Below are 16,585 nucleotides of genomic sequence, written 5' to 3' on the forward strand. Positions count from 1 at the left end.
TGAATGACAATATTATAATTTACCAATGTTTTCGAATAGTAATTTTGTAAATTTTAACGCTGATCACCGGAAGCATTTGAGGGAAAAAATAATCTGAATTTCACCGCCACTGTAAAATGCTGTTTTTGGATATAAATATGAACTTGATGGAACAAAAAATGCATGTATTGTCTAACATAAGGTCCCAGGAGTGTCATCTGATGAAGATTGTCAAAGGTTAGTGCATAATTTTAGCTGGTTTTCTGCTTTTGGTGACGCCTGTCTTTGAATTGACAAAACATTACACACAGCTATTTTCAATGTACTCTCTTAAAACCTGTTAGGGCTAGGGGGCAGTATTTGCACGGCTGGATAAAAAAATGTACCCGATTTAATCTGGTTACTAATCCTACCCAGTAACTAGAATATGCATATACTTATTATATATGGATAGAAAACACTCTAAAGTTTCTAAAACTGTTTGAATGGTGTCTGTGAGTATAACAGAACTCATTTGGCAGGCAAAACCCTGAGACATTTTCTGACAGGAAGTGGATACCTGATGTGTTGTATTGACTTTAAACCTATGCCATTGAAAAACACAGGGGCTGAGGAATATTTTGGCACTTCCTATTGCTTCCACTAGATGTCACCAGCCTTTACAAAGTGTTTTGAGTCTTCTGGAGGGAGATCTGACCGAACAAGAGCCATGGAACGATGATGGCCCATTAGACACCTGGCGCGCGAGTTCATGTTGGGTACCCTCGTTCCAATACGTTATAAAAGAGAATGCATTCGTCCACCTTGAATATTATTCATGTTCTGGTTAAAAAAGGCCCTAATGATTTATGCTATACAACGTTTGACATGTTTGAACGAACGTAAATATATTTTTTCCCCTCGTTCATGAAGTGAAGTCCGGCGGGTTTAGATCATGTGCTAACAAGACAGAGATTTTTGGACATAAATGATGAGCTTTTTTGAACAAAACTACATTCGTTATGGACCTGTGATACCTGGAAGTGACATCTGATGAAGAGAATCAAAGGTAATGGATTATTTACATAGTATTTTCAATTTTAGATCTCCCCAACATGACGGCTAGTCTGTATCGCAACGCGTATTTTTCTGGGCGCAGTGCTCAGATTATTGCAAAGTGTGATTTCCCAGTAAGGTTATTTTTAAATCTGGCAAGTTGATTGCGTTCAAGAGATGTAAATCTATAATTCTTTAAATGACAATATAATATTTTACCAATGTTTTCTAATTTTAATTATTTAATTTGTGGTGCTGACTTGACTGCCGGTTATTGGAGGGAAACGATTTCCTCAACATCAATGCCATAGTAAAACGCTGTTTTTGGATATAAATATGAACTTGATAGAACTAAAAATGCATGCATTGTCTAACATAATGTCCTAGGAGTGTCATCTGATGGAGATTGTAAAAGGTTAGTGCATCATTTTAGCTGGTTTTATGGTTTTGGTGACCCTGTCTTTGAATTGACAAAACATTACACACAACTCTTGTAAATGTACTGTCCTAACATACTCTAAATTTATGCTTTCGCCGTAAAACCTTTTTGAAATCGTAAAACGTGGTTAGATTAAGGAGATGTTTATCTTTCAAAGGGTGTAAAATAGTTGTATGTTTGAAAAATTTGAATTTTGACATTTATTTGGATTCAAATTTGCCGCTCTTGAAATGCACCTGCTGTTGATGGAGTGCACCACGGGTGGGACGCTTGCGTCCCACCTAGCCCATAGAGGCTAACATAACCTAACTTTATGCTTTCGCCGTAAAGCCTCTTTGAAATCGGACAACGTGGTTGGATTTAGGAGATGTTTATCTTTCAAATGGTGAAAAATAGTAGATTTTTTGAGAAATTGAAATTATTAGATTCTTGCAGTTTTGAATTTCCCGCTATGGTATCTTGTCAATAAATCCCGGTACCGGGATCAGAGCGGGAAGGGGTCCTCTAGAGGTTAAGTTACAGCCTTATTCGAAAATGTATTCAATTATTTGTATTTCTCATCAATCTACACACAATACCACATAAACCTTTTTTTTGTTAATTTTCAAATGTATTAAAAATAAAAACAGAAATACTTACTTAAGTATTGAGAACGTTTGTTATGAGACTCAAAATTGAGCTAAGGTGCATCCTGTTTCCATTGATCATCCTTGATGTTTCTACAACTTGATTGGAGTCCACATGTGGTAGATTCATTTTTTTTTAAACATTTTAGTCATTTAGCAGACACTCTTATCCAGAGCGACTTACAGTAGTGAATGCATACATTCCATGCATTTTTTTTGTTGTACTTGCCCCCCGTGGGAATCGTACCCACAACCCTGGCATTGCATACACTGTGCTGGCATTGCAAACACCATGCTCTACCAACTGAGCCACAGGGATTCAATTGATTGGACATTATTTGGAAAGGCACACACCTGTCTATATAGATTCCCACAGTTGACAGTGCAGCTCTGAGTCAGCATTGTGTCGAGGCACAGATCTGGAGAAAAATGTCTGCAGCATTGAAGGTCTCCAAGACCACAGTGGTCTCCATCATTCTTAAATGGAAGAAGTTTAAACCACCAATACTCTTCCTAGAGCTGGTCGCCTGGCCAAACTGAGCAATCTGTGGAGAAGCGCATTGGTCAGGGAGGTAACCAAGAACCCGATGGTCACTCTGAGAGAGCTACAGAGTTCCTCTGTGGAGATGGGAGAACCTTCCAGAAGGACAACCATCTCTGCAGCACTCCAACAATCAGGTCTTTATTGTGGAGTGGCCAGACGGAAGGCACACTTCAAAAAAAGGCACATGACAGCCTTGGCGTTTGCCAAAATGCACGTTAATGTACTCTCAGACAATGAGAAACAAGATTCTCTGGTCTGATGAAACTAAGATTGAACTCTTTGGCCTGAATGCCAAGTGTCACGTTTGTAGGAAACCTGGCACCATCCCAGTGGTGAAGCATTGTGTTGGAAGAATCATGCTGTGGGAATGTTATTCAGTGGCAGGGACTGGGAAACCAGTCAGAATCGAGGGAAAGATAAACGGAGCAAAGTAAAGAGAGATTCTTGATGAAACCTGCTACAGAGCGCTCAGGACCTCAGACTGGGGCGAAGGTTCACCATCCATCAGGACAATGACCCTAAGCACACAGCCAAGACAATGCAGGAGTGGCTTCGGGGCAAGTTTCTGAATGTCCTTAAGTGTCCCAGCCAGTTCTCGGGCTTAAACCCGATGGAACATCTATGGAGAGACCTGAAAATAGCTCAGCAGCGACGCTCCCCATCCAACCTGACAGAGCTTGGGAGGATCTGCAGAGAAAAATGGAAGAAACTCCCCTAATACAGGTGTGCCAAGCTTGTATCGTCATAGCAATTGCTGCCAAAGGTGCTTCAACAAGGTACAGGGTAAAGGGTCTGAATACTTATTTAAAATTTCCATTTTAAATGTTTCATCAGGTTAGCAGTTGATGTTACTCTTCAATAACATAGAACCCAAAACAAATCAGGTGGAGAAAATAGGTTTATTCAAAGAGGACAGATGTTAGATGTTAGGCTGAGGTTGATGTTCATTCTCCCCTGTCCTCAGTGATACTCTCCACAGAACAAAGAGACAGGAAGTAGTTTTATGACCGAAACCTAGTCTGTGGTTGACCAATTAGAATTCCTTGCAATAAAACTGGGCCAATGGCCAAATAACAAGTATCCTGTTTCAGGCTCAATGTCTAGACAAATTCCTTCCATGTCTCTGACCCAATGATCATTAATTCCCTATTACAGAAAAAACACTATTTCCGTTGATCGTTAACTTCTATTGGCTAGGTGGGACACAGCCAGTGAAATATCAGGGCGGCAAATTCAAAAACAACAAAATGTCATAATTCAACTTCCTCAACCATACAACTATTTTACACCATTTTAACCTGTTGGGGATAGGGGGCAGTATTTGCACGGCTGGATAAAAAACGTACCCGATTTAATCTGGTTACTACTCCTGCCCAGAAACTAGAATATGCATATAATTATTAGCTTTGGATAGAAAACACCCTAAAGTTTCTAAAACTGTTTGAATGGTGTCTGTGAGTATAACAGAACTCATATGGCAGGCAAAAACCTGAGAAGATTCCAAACAGGAAGTACCCTCTCTGACCATTCCTTGGGCTTCTTGGCTCTGTTTATTGAACATTTAGGATCTTTGCTGTAACGTGACACTTCCTACGGCTCCCATAGGCTCTCAGAACACGGGAAAAAGCTGAATGATGTAATTCCAGCCGCTGGCTGAAAAACTTTAGCGCGTTTGGATGGTGGTTGATCAGAGGGCCATCAGACTGAGGCTCGTGCACGAGGGGATCCCATGCTTTTACTTTCTCTATCTCTGAACGTAAACACGCTTTGCCTGTCGGAATATTATCGTTTTTTTACGAGAAAAATGGCATAAAAATTGATTTTAACCTCTATGGGCTAGGTGGGACGCAAGCGTCGGCATCACAGGGCTAGCTATTTAGACACCCAGCAGGTTTAGCACTCATCAAAGTCAGATTTACTATAAGAAAAATGTTATTACCTTTGTTGTCTTCGTCAGAATGCACTCCCAGGACTTCTACTTCAATAACAAATGTTGGTTTGGTCCAAAATAATCCATCGTTATATCCAAACAGCGGCGTTTTGTTTGTGCGCTCTAGACACTATCCTAAAGGGTAAATAAGGGTGACGAGCATGGCGCATTTCGTGACAAAAGAATTCTAAATATTCCATTACCGTACTTCGAAGCATGTCAACCACTGTTTAAAATCAATTTTTATGCCATTTTTCTCATAAAAAAGCGATAATATTCCGACCGGGAATCTGCGTTTAGATAAACAGACAAAGGAAAAGAAACCATTCGGTCGAAGCGGGCACGCGCCTAAGCCCATAGTACTCTGAGTGGCCACTTGCCAAAAGCGATAAAGTGTTTCAGCCAGAGCCTGCCTCGATATCTTTCAACTTTTTCCCGGGCTCTGAGACCCTATGGAAGACGTAGGAAGTGTCACGTTATTGCACAGATCCTGAGTCTTCAATAAAAAGAGCCAAGATGAAACACTACTTCTTAGACAGGCCACTTCCTGCTTGAAATCTTCTCAGGTTTTGGCCTGCCATAGGAGTTCTGTTATACTCACAGACACCATTCAAACAGTTTTAGAAACTTTAGGGTATTTTCTATCCAAAGTCAATAATTATATGCATATTCTAGTTACTGGGCAGGAGTAGTAACCAGATTAAATCGGGTACGTTTTTTATCCAGCCGTGTCAATACTGCCCCCTAGCCCTAACAGGTTAAACAGCGGTTGACATGCTTCGAAGTACGGTAATGGAATATTTAGAATTTTTTTGTCACGAAACGCGTCGGGCGCGTGACCCTTATTTACCCTTTCGGATAGTGTCTTGAACGCACGAACAAAACGCTGCTATTTGGATATAACAATGGATTATTTGGGACCAAACCAACATTTGTTATTGAAGTAGAAGTCCTGGGAGTGCATTCTGATGAAGAACAGCGAAGGTAATAACATTTTTCTTATAGTAAATCTGACTTTGGTGAGTGCTAAACTTGGTGGGTGTCTAAATAGCTAGCCCTGTGATGCCGGGCTATCTACTTCGAATATTGCAAAATGTGCTTTCACCGAAAAGCTATTTTAAAATCGGACATAGCGAGTGCATATAGGAGTTCTGTATCTATAATTCTTAAAATAATTGTTATGTTTTTTGTGAACGTTTATCGTGAGTAATTTAGTTTTGTTCGTTAAAGTTCATATTTATATCCTAAAACAGCATTTTACATTGGCGCGTGATGTTCAGAAAATGTATTCCCACCAAAACGACCGGTGAATGTGCACATCAATTTACAAAAATACTCATCATAAACATTGACAAAATATATAACATATATTTAAAGAATTATAGATAGACTACCCCTGGATGCAGCTGCTGTGTCAGATTTTAAAATAGCTTTACAGAGAAAGCAAATTTTACAATATTCTGAGTACATAGCTCAGCCATCACGGCGAGCTATTCAGACACCCGCCAAGTTCGGGGCAACCTAAACTCAGAATTAGTATTACAAATATTCTCTTACCTTTGCCGATCTTCGTCAGAATGCACTCCCAGGACTGCTACTTCCACAATAAATTTAGTTTTTGTTTGAAATAATCCATATTTATGTACAAATACCTCCGTTTTGTTCGTGCGTACAGATCACTTATCCAAAGGCATAACGCGCGAGCGCGGAACGAGAGACAAAGTCAAAATGTTCCATTACCGTACTTAGAAGCATGTCAAATGCTGTTTAAAATCAATCTTTATGGTATTTTGTACGTAAAATTGCGATAATATTCCAACCGGACAATAGCATATTCATTCAAGAAGAAAAAGAAGGAACGGCATGCTCGCGTGCTTTGCTGACCGCGCATATCCAATCCCTTTGTTGCCAGGCAGACCACTCAGTAACTGAGCTCCTATTATCTGCCCAGTGACAGGAGAATGCTCAAACTACTTTCTGAAGGCTTTAGACAGCCAATGGAAGCCTTGGGAAGTGCAACGTCATCCCACAGACACTGTAGCTTCGATAGAGAATCAAATGAAGACCTACAATTCTCAGACTTTCCACTTCCTGCTTGGATTTTTCTCAGGTTTTTGCCTGCCATATGAGTTATGTTATACTCACAGACACCATTCAAACAGCTTTAGAAACGTCAGAGTGTTTTCTATCCAAATATAATAATAATAATATGCAATTTCTAGTTTCTGGGCCAGAGTAGTAACCTGTTTAAATTGGGTACGTTTAAACTGCTGGAGACCTCGGGCTGAAGGGCGACTCTGGCTGCGCCGATTCCGGACTGTAGGGCGACTCTCGCTGCACCGATTCCGGACTGTAGGCCGTCTCTCTCGGCTCCGGACTGTGGGCCGTCTCTCTCGGCTCCGGACTGTGGGCCGTCTCTCTCGGCTCCGGAGTGTGGGCCGTCTCTCTCGGCTCCGGCCTGTGGGCCGTCTCTCTCGGCTCCGGACTGTGGGCCGTGTCTCTTCGGGGCATTGTCGCCGGAAGCTCTGGACGAGGCACTGTTGCCGGAAGCTCTGGATGGGGACTGCGCACTGAAGGCCTGATTCGTGGGGCTGGCTTAGGACGCGCCAGACTAAGGACACGCACCACAGGGCTAGTGCGAGGAGCAGGAGCAGGATGAGCTGGACTGGGCTGACGCATTGGAGGCCTCGTGCGTGGGGCTGGTAGTGGAGGCGCCAGACTGGAGACACGCACCTCAGGGCTAGTGCGGGAAGCGGGAACAGGATACACTGGGCCGTGGAGGCGCACTGGCGGTCTCGAGCGCACCTCCTGCACAACCCGTCCTGGCTGGATGGTAATAGTAGCCCTGTACGAGCCAAGTGCTGGCACAGGGCAAACTGGGCTGTGCAGAGGCCTAATTGCTGTGCGTAGAGCAGGTGTAGGGTAGCCTGGGCCTAGGAGGCGCACTGGTGGCCAGATGTGCTGTGCAGGCATCCTCCTTCCAGGCTGGATGCCCACTCTAGCACAGCACTTGCGAGGGGCTGGGATCGCTCGCACCGAACTGTGCGTGCGCATGGGCGAGATCGTGCGCACTTCCGCATACTCCGGCGCTCTCCACTCTATACGCCCCCCATAATAAGCACAGGGAGTTGGCTTAGGTCTACGACCTGACTTAGCCACAAAAGAGGCTAAGAGGCTAAGCCACAAAATAGGATGATCGAGCAGCAGTGAGGGCTCTTCGATACTGCACGGTACTGTCTTTCCAAGCTTGTCGGAAGACTTCCAGTTTGGTGTAGCGTCATTTCCGTTCCAATTTTCTGGAAGCTTGCTTCAGAGCTCGGGTATTTTCTATATACCAGGGAGCTAGTTTCTTATGACAAATGTTTTTTTTGTTTTTAGGGGTAGGACTGCATCTAGGGTATTGCACAAGGTTAAATTGAGTTCCTCAGTTAGGTGGTTAACTGATTTTTGTACTCTGACGTCCTTGGGTGGGCGGAGGGAGTCTCGAAGGGCCTCTAGGAGTCTTTAGGTTGTCTGAGAATTTATAGCACGGCCTTTGATGATCCTTCATTAAATAGTACCCGCAAAACACCAGTCTCAACGTCAACAGTGAAGAGGTGACTCCGGGATGCTGGCCTTCTAGGCAGAGTTGCAAAGAAAAAGCCATATCTCAGACAGGCAAATAAAAAGAAAAAAAGAACACAGACAATGGACAAAGGAAGTCTGCCTAGAAGGCCAGCATCCAGCAGTTGCCTCTTCACTGTTGACGTTGAGACTGGTGTTTTGGGTCCTATTTAATGAACCTGACAGATTTTAAAGCTAAGCCTTTGATACTGATCAAATCAAATCAAATCAAATGTATTTATACAGCCCTTCTTACATCAGCTGATATCTCAAAGTGCAGTACAGAAACCCAGCCTAAAACCCCAAACAGCAAGCAATGCAGGTGTAGAAGCACAGTGGCTAGGAAAAACTCACAAGAAAGGCCAGAACCTAGGAAGAAACCTAGAGAGGAACCAGGCTATGAGGGTTGGCCAGTCCTCTTCTGGCTGTGCCGGGTGGAGATTTTAACAGAACATGGCCAAGATGTTCAAATGTTCATAGATGACCAGCAGGGTCATATAATAATAATCACAGTGTTTGTCGATGGTGCAACAGGTCAGCACCTCAGGAGGAAATGTCAGTTGGCTTTTCATAGCCGATCATTCAGAGTATATCTACCACTCCTGCTGTCTCTAGAGAGTTGAAAACAGCAGGTCTGGGACAGGTAGCACATCCAGTGAACAGGTCAGGGTTCCATAGCCGCAGGCAGAACAGTTGAAACTGGAGCAGCAGCACAGCCAGGTGGACTGGGGACAGCAAGGAGTCATCAGGCCAGGTAGTCCTGAGACATGGTCCTAGGGCTCAGGTCCTCCGAGAGAGAGAAAGAAAGAGAGAAAGAGAGAGAGAATTAGAGAGAGCATACCTAAATTCACACAGGACACAGGATAAGACAGGAGAAATGCTCCAGATATAACAGACTGACCCTACCCCCCCGACATATAAACTACTGCAGAATAAATACTGGAGGCTGAGACAGGAGGGGTCGGGAGACACTGTGGCCCCATCCGACAATACCCCCAGACAGGGCCAAACAGGCAGGATATAACCCCACCCACTTTGCCAAAGCACAGCCCCCACACCACTGGAGGGATATCTTCTACTGGTAAGGCCTAGAAGGTAGGGAGTGATGTATTTTCTGTTTGTCGCTATTGTCAAAGTCTGATTATTGTGGTGTTGAAAATGCAAGACATGATATTGAAGCGCCCAAAGTCGTTACGCTTTGTTTATTAGTTGTGTGATTTATTGGCAAAGAAACCTATTGGTGAAAACTTATGTTGCATTGCATTTATTTTATATTCTTGGCATCAAAATGTTGGAAATCTGATCTCCCACTCGATGATAATTGTCGGCAGCCAGCTCTCATCGTGTTGTAAGCCTAATGAAACATGCAAGGAGATTGAGCTCGTCCGTGTTGGTCGGCGATCCCTCAACCTTCTGGCCCGTAGCCCTGCGTGGCATCGACAGTGCCACAAAAGTATGCTGAAGTGGCAATGTCGATATCCACGTTTCTAAGCATTATTTAGAGTTAATTCTATGAGGGAGGAGGTTGTGTACATTTTTTACAGTACAAGAGGAGGTTCATGTGAAAATATTCCCTGTACATTTTGAACTGCCCCTAATTACTTGAAGTGCTTTTGAGATCACTGATCGATACAACTGAACTGAACTGGAAATCACACTTCTTGATCACATTAAAAAAAACATCAATGGGTGATTGGGTCAGAATACAGTTTGGTTGTTCTGATGTCTGACAAAAAGTATTTGTCACCGTGATGGTTCATAATTCAGGTCAGATGGACAATTTTAAACGTCTTTGGAATATTTATATGGAATGCCACTATTCATTTTGATTATAAGTGCTATAAGCATGTACACAATAAAGTTATGCCATCTCATCAACTTCCTTACTGTCAGCTTTCCTACACTAGCCAGCTGACATGTGGCATCTCGTCTTGTTTTCTGAGGTTGTAGATTATGTTCCAAATTGAGCACTGACATCACCAAAAACAGTTAGTCTGCACAGTTATCCAATTTCCCATGTTTAAAAACCTTTAAATGACCAAATCATCACCCATACTATATTTTCCCATTTATAATGCTCAGAATGGTCTTCCTGACGGGCCACCCCCAGGTGGTAAGGGTAGGTAACAACACATCCGCAACGCTGATCCTCAACACAGGGAGCCCCTCAGGGGTGCTCAGTCCCCTCCTGTACTCCCTGTACACTCATGACTGCACGACCGCATGACAGGCACAACTCCAACACCATCATTAAATTTGCCGATGACACAACAGTGTTAGGCCTGATCACCTACAACGATGAGACAGCCTATAGGGAGGAGGTCAGAGACCTGAACGTGTGGTGCAAGGGTAACAACCTCTCCCTCAATGTGATCAAGACAAAGGAGATGATTGTGGACTACAGGAAAAGGAGGACAGAGCATGCCCCCATTCTCATCGACGTGACTGTAGTCGCGGTTGAGAGCTTCAAGTTCCTTGGTGTCCATATCACCAACAAACTATCATGGTCCAAGCACACTAAGACAGTCACGAAGAGAGCACGACAAAGCCTATTCCCACTCAGGAGACTGAAAAGATTTAGCATGGGTCCTCAGATCCTCAAAAAGTTCTACAGCTGCACCATCGAGTGCATCATGACTTGTTGCATCACTGCCTGGTATTTGTAACTCCTCGGCCTCCGACGGCAAGGCATTACAGAGGCTAGTCAGTACGACCCAGTACATCACTGGGGCCAAGATTCCTGCCATCCAGTCCCTCTATACCAGGTTATGTTAGAGGAAGGCCCTAAAAATTGTCAAAGACTCCAGCCATCCTAGACATAGACTGTTACCTCTGCTACCGCACGGCAAGCGGTACCGGACTGCCAAGTCTTGGTCCAAAAGACTGCTTAACAGCTTCTACCCCCAAGCCATAAGACTTCTGAACAGCTAATCAAATTGCTACCCAGACTATTTGCATTGCCCCTCGCCTCTTTTACGCTGCTGCTACTCTCTGTTTATTATCTATGCGTAGTCACTTTAATTCGACCTACATGTACATATTTTCTCAGTTACCTCGACTAACCGGTGCCCCCTCACATTGACTCTGTACCGGTACACACTGTATAAAGCCTTGCTATTGTTATTTTACTGCTGCTCAAATTATTTGTTACTGTTATTTTTTGCTTCTCTATTTTTCACTTAACATTAATTTTTTCTTAAAACTGCATTGTTGGTTAACAGCTTGTAAGTAAGCAGTTCACTGTAATATCCACACCTGATCGGCGCTTGTGACAAATACAATTTGATTTGAATTGGAGAAAATGTACCTTTTCTCTCATCTCTAACTATCAGTAAGGCTGAAGGACAGGCTAGGTGGGCACAGCAACATCCAATCCTGTATTACATTACATCATGCTTTCGTTAATTATTTGTTTATCCAACCGTGTGTGTGTGTGTGTATGTGTATGTGTATGTGTGTGTGTGTGTGTGTGTGTGTGTGTGTGTGTGTGTGTGTGTGTGTGTGTGTGTGTGTGTGTGTGTGTGTGTGTGTGTGGTGTGTGTGTGTGTGTGTGTGTGTGTGTGTGTGTGTGTGTAGATCAAAGATGCTGGGGAAGGGAGTTTCTGTCAGTAACTCAGGGATAAATAGAGAGGCAGAGCTCAGAGTTTGTCAGAAGGCGGACCTGACAGGGTCACACACAGGACCAAGCAGGAGAAGGACCTCAGCATTTTTACCTTTTATTACAAATGGAGAAAAAGGAAGATATTCAGTACTGTTTTCAAGACAGAAACTCTTCTTGCAGAAAGGCTTTGCTATCGACATCTATCTACATTACACTGTACATCTTCTTCTCATTGATTTCAGCAGTAACAGTATTTTTGAACATACTGGTGATCATCTCCATCTCTCACTTCAAGCAGCTCCACACTCCAACCAACCTGCTCATCCTCTCTCTGGCTGTGTCAGATCTGCTGGTGGGACTGATTGTGATACCAGTAACGACTGTAGCAAAAATGGAACGTTGCTGGGGGTTTGGGAAATATTTCTGTGTGTTTCAATTCTACATCTCTTTTTTATGTACTTCTTTATCTCTGGGCAATTTGGTCTTGATATCTATTGAGCGCTATGTTGCTGTGTGTGATCCCTTATTATACCACTCTAGAATAACAATAACAAGAATAATGTATTTTATATCCATTACCTGGTGTTGTTGTATCATATACGATGCTGCTGTTATAAAAAACTTAGTAAATGTGCAGGTACCCAGTAGGTGTTTGAAAGAATGTTTTATTTTTTGAAGGAATAACCTGGGGTAATATCATTGACCTGGTAATTACAATGGTTGTCCCGTGCTCTATTATTATAACACTTTATATGAAAATCTTTGTGGTGGCCAGATCACAGGCCAGAAAGGTATTTTCAAAAGAGGCTGCCAGTGTGTCTGGTGTTAAAACTGTACGGGCTAATAATTCTGAGAGAAAAGCAGCAAAAACTCTAGGTATTGTTGTTATCAACTATTTCATTTGTTGGATTCCATTTCTATTTATGTTCCATTTTTTTCCTATTTTAAGTGACAATTTCTTACCATATTTCATCAGTTTTCTGCCACTTGTTAATTCCTTAATTAATCCAATAATTTATGCTTTCTTTTATCCATGGTTCAAAGTGACAGCTAAACTTATTTTAACTTTGAAGATAAGAGGTTCATAGTTCCTATAAATGTTTTCCCTCGGTTGGCAAACATAGGTTTGATATAGTTTTGTTCTACAATTGTTATAATTATTTATTTCATGTAACAATACACTGACATTACTTATCTCAGTATTGTCATCATAGATACACGTGGTGTTGATAGAGATTGATTTGTCTGGATTGGATTGGAATGACTTAGAGAAGGCATAAGCTTGTTTTATAAAAGACATCATAGTCATTGTGGATTGTGTACTCTAAATCCTAAGGCTGTGGTTGTTCTGTGTTACTTAATGATAAAAAGTAAGTATTCTAAAAGTACATTCCGAGGACGTCATGAGTCTTTCAATATGTGGTTTAACATCTCCCTCTAGTGGCTCAATTGTGACACAACGTCTTCATCAAGTGTAGTAAAGCGGAAATGTACAATACTGCATGTCAGATGACATCCAAGTCTATCTCAATGGTGTATTGTGTAAGTAGATGAAGGTAAATGTAAGAATATGCAATTATGGGTAACACTTTATAATAACATTCAGTAATAAACCATTTGTAAGGCATTTACAGTTTGCTCACCATTTAATATTAAGGCCACATTTGTGAAATGTTATTCAGCTAGGTATTCTGACATTTATAAATAACTGCTACAGTATATACATTAATTATTCAACACATCAGTGCAGGAGACCACAGTAGACACTTCAACCTCAACATACTGGTTATGAACACTACCACTACTCTCACTACATCACTGCTGCCAGGTCAGGGGTCACACCAGAGCAGCTCTCTCAGAAGCTGTTTAGTGTGAATTAATATAGAGATTGGGTAACACACTAAATAGTTTATAATGGATTAGTAAATAGTTCATTCAAAATGTTTCATTACTTCCATATTTATTTTGTAAGCTAGTTATTCACACCTTTATAAACAACTTTTATAGTCTGTAATAATGATTCAGAAGATCACTCATAAGATCTTTAATAAATGTATTTATAAACCATTTACTGGTCATTAGGGGTGGCAGGGCAGCCTAGTGGTTAGAGTGTTGGACTAGAAACCGCAAGGTTGCAAGTTTGAATCCTTGAGCTGTTAAGGTACAAATCTGACATTCTGCCCCTGAACAAGGCAGTTAACCCACTGTTCCTAGGCTGTCATTGAAAATAAGAATTTGTTCTTAACTGACTTGCATAGTTAAATAAAGGTTAAATAAAAAAATTGTAAAGGAGTTTTGCAGTCCTTCATCTGAAGTGAGGACTATTCATACTTTCTTAATACTTTATAGATGCTTTGAACAGTGCGCCTGTTCACTACACTCTGCTCTCCTGCACCTGACTTCTCCTCCCGTACACACCCTTGACAATGTTAAAGGAAATATATTGGTCATTTTATTCCAAAACAGTCACACTGTTGTAGTAGTGTGCTGAAGGAAGTAACGTGTTTTGTCTGTAAATGATAACATTCTTGTTTCTAGGCTGTGACTGATTGCAGTCACTCATTAGAAATCAAAACAAATTGTATTGGTCAAAAACATGTGTTTAGCAGATGTTATTGCAGGTGTAGCGAAATGCTTATGCATCTAGTTCCGACAGTGCAGCAATATCTAACAAGTAATATCTAACAATTTCACAACAAATACCCAATGCACACACATCTAAGTAAAGGAATGGAATTAATAATATATGAATATATGGATGAGCAATGTCAGAGTGGCATAGACTAGGAGCAGTTTACAGACTGGTTACAGGGTAAGGGAACAAATATATAAATACATCATTTAAATGAACATTACGTTTCAAGGCTTACTACCTTTAATACACAACAAAATGATTTCATAATCACATTTTATTGGTCACATACACACATTTACCAGACGTTATTGCGGGTGTAGTGAAATGCTTTTGTTCCTATCTCCAACAGTGCAGTAGTATCTAACAATTCACAATAATACACACAAATCTAAAAGTAAAAGAATGGAATTGAAAAATATATACACATTTTAGGACAAGCAATGTCTGAGTGGTACATATGAGATGAAAGGGTAAAATAGCATATAAACATTATTAAAGTGACTAGTGTTCCATTATTAAAGTGACCAGGGATTCCATGTCTATGTACATAGGGAAGCATCCTCTAAGTTGCAGGGTTGCGTAACCGGGTGGTAGTCTGCCAGTGATGGCTATTTAACAGTCTGATGGCTTTGAGATGTATTTCAGTCTCTCGGTCCCATCATTGATGCACCTGTACTGACCTCGCCTTCTGGATCATAGCGGGGTGAACAGTCCGTGGATTGGGTGGTTGATGGTCTTGATGATCTTTTTGGCCTTCCTGTGACATCGGGTACAGTAGATGTCCTGGAGGGCAGGCAGTGTGCCCCCGGTGATACGTTGGGAAGACTACACCACCCTCTGGAGAGCCCTAAGTATTCAGACCCTTGACTCAGTAACTTGCTGAAGCACCTTTGCCAGTGATTACAGGGTATGACGATACAAGCTCAGCACACCTGTATTTGGGGAGTTTCTCCCTCAGATCCATTTGCTTGGCTAGTTATAGACTAATGCTAGCTGACTAACATTGAACCTGGTTAATTAGCTACCTGCAGATTCATGCAGGATAGTAATGTCATGACTTTGGATTATGGTTCATTGTTAGCTGTTTTAATAAAAGACTCCACTATGCAAGTAACCATTTCAGGTGAGTTTGTAAATTCAGTCTGGCCATCTACTCCGATTTCAGAGCACTCTTGTCTGAGTGTGCCAGTGCGCAGAATAACTAATGAATTCAACAACCGTTGAATATGGCCGGTGTCAGTAAACGTCCGCAAAAAAAGCATAATTTAATTGTTGCCAGCAGCACAGTTACAGTCACCAACGCTCTGGATAACATGTAAACAGCTGTCAGAGTTTGGGTGGGGGCTAAAGATTAGAGGGTGTGAACAATGCTGAATGGGAGTCGACAAAGAACAGCTCTCCAGTAGGTCCCAAATATTCTTCTCAAAAGTGAGATTACAAGTATATCAAATTTCAAAGCAGAATTTCTTTCTCATTGTTCCTCAAATGCAATGCATGATATACCATTTTGTAGCTTTGTGTCTCTACTTTTATCCAATGTAAAAAACTAAATTTCAAATTTTGCTACGTAAGACCGAATCAAGGCGGTTCGTCACATATGTCGGTCCAGAATCAACACTGATATATGATGACCCTGGATCAACACAGATATATGAAGATCCAGGATCAACACAGATATGATATGATCCAGTGTCAATACAACTAAATAATGATCAAGGATCGACACAGATATAATATGATCCAGGATCCATATAGACACATCTTACATGCTAAATGCTTGTTTCACAAACGCAGCACTAATTTCACGACTTGAATCAGACAGATTTGACCGTTATCGCCAAGTTCTCTGCAGAGAAGGCTTATCTGGATCTCGATATTACTGGGAGATGGACTGGGATGGTGGTTGGCCTGCCATTGGTGTGGTGTACAAAGGAATGATGGGAAAGGCATGTATTGGACTCACCAGCAATTCCTGGTGTATGTATGGCTCTGAGAGCGTTTATGACTTTTACAATGCTGGAGTCCATAGTAGGTCCATCCTTGGCCCTGTATCTAACAGAGTTGGAGTGTATCTGGACTGGCCAGCTGGTACTTTGTCCTTCTATAGTGTGTCCTCCTCTGGTACGCTGACACACCTTTACACATTCTACACCACATTCACTGAACCCCTCCATCCTGGATTTGGGTTTCTTT

At 41.9% G+C, this 16,585-nt stretch overlaps 1 pseudogene; it reads left to right on the forward strand.

Moving 5' to 3' along the window:
* The first annotated feature begins 11,881 nt into the window (after positions 1–11,881).
* LOC145881494 (trace amine-associated receptor 13c-like) lies at positions 11,882–12,887 on the forward strand (annotated as a pseudogene).
* The last annotated feature ends 3,698 nt before the right edge of the window (positions 12,888–16,585 follow it).

This window comes from Salmo salar, chromosome 08 (assembly GCF_965601325.2).
Source record: "Salmo salar chromosome 08, fSalSal1, whole genome shotgun sequence".
Classification (NCBI taxonomy): Eukaryota; Metazoa; Chordata; class Actinopteri; order Salmoniformes; family Salmonidae; genus Salmo; species Salmo salar.